Source organism: Schistocerca cancellata, chromosome 10, assembly GCF_023864275.1.
Source record: "Schistocerca cancellata isolate TAMUIC-IGC-003103 chromosome 10, iqSchCanc2.1, whole genome shotgun sequence".
Classification (NCBI taxonomy): domain Eukaryota; kingdom Metazoa; phylum Arthropoda; class Insecta; order Orthoptera; family Acrididae; genus Schistocerca; species Schistocerca cancellata.
The window spans coordinates 103,434,557-103,435,988 of NC_064635.1; positions in this window are offsets into that span (position 1 = coordinate 103,434,557).

Below are 1,432 nucleotides of genomic sequence, written 5' to 3' on the forward strand. Positions count from 1 at the left end.
TGACTTCAGTCTCTACGCTGTTCGTTTTCGGAAGACAACCTGCGATCAGCTTAGACACAGAAGTGATGACACTTTATGCAGGACCTGACCATCATTTTGTAGGACAATGCTCAAGCACGTACAGCGGATGCTGTTACTGATTTGTTTGACTGATGGGGCTGCTAAGTGCTATACCACCTACTGCACTCCCCTGACTTAAGCCCTCGTGAGTTTAAATCGATTTCTAAACTGAAGGAAACAGTTCACGGCATTCGCTTCAGAATTGCTACAAATTCGTCGGGCAATAGACCGCACCGCTCGAACTGCCAACAAGCTAAGAGTATGCTACGACTTCAACATCGCTGGCAACGGGTTATACACAATTCTGGTGACTACTTTGAAGGTCAGTAAAACTTTGAAACACGTATCTATTTTGTACGAGCTTCAACTAAATAGCTGCCACTATTAAAGTTCCAACCCTCATATTTTTCCTATGGCTTCGAAAAAGCCAGGGGATTGTTGGAGAAAGTGCGTCTCTCTCAAAGGAGACTATGTCGAGGAATAAGGTGATTCGTTTAGGAAACAAAAGTTTTGCCTTGCTTTTTCACCAGACTTATCAGACCACCCGCGTAATTTCCAAGAAGACCTTATCGTCTATTAGACTTAGCCGCGAGAGTTATATTTTACGTTGATGAATTATATTTGTAATGGTTTCATATACATTAGTAACTTAAATTTTACATTCGACACTAATGGCAAGATTCACATATCGCTGTCTTTCACAGAAGACATATTTTTAGAAAATTAGATATTGTTTTTATTTCTCAAGTACCTGACGTTGTCATTCATTTGGATGAAAGGGGTAAATCTTTAAATGCGGCTGTGACGCCACATCCCTACCCTGCCCTACGCCCTACAGCCCTGACCCACTGACCTTTGCGGGACCCTAGCTACGGTCACCCCCCGTGTCACCTTCCTCCCCCTCTCTCCCTCCCCCATTGTACTGCCCCATTTGACCCGCCGCGCAGTTTCACCCCGGCAGGTCGCCACAATCTACTCTTTCCCCTTCACGGTTACGACCCCTGGTATTTCGCTTCACTAGCGCGCGCCTGGACGCGACACTTAAACCCCAGCGCGCGAGTCGGAGTGAGCGGTCGCCACGGAACCACGAGGTAATTTAATACCGCACCCAGCACGGGAGGCGGCGTTAGTCGGACAAAGTCTAGGGCAGGCCTGTTTACCAATGTGCTCTATGAGCAGCGAGCAACAGGCTGGCTTGCGGGGGCGTATGGCTGGGAAAGGGGGCTGAAGGGAAGGTAGGGCAGGGCGGAAACGCAGACAGATATCGTCGCAACGGGTCTTAATTCTAAGGCCGATAAGGTTATATGGTTCAGTTATCGCTTCAAGCTGGCTCACTAAAGCGTATCATGGGAAATTCATTTTCTAAAACTAT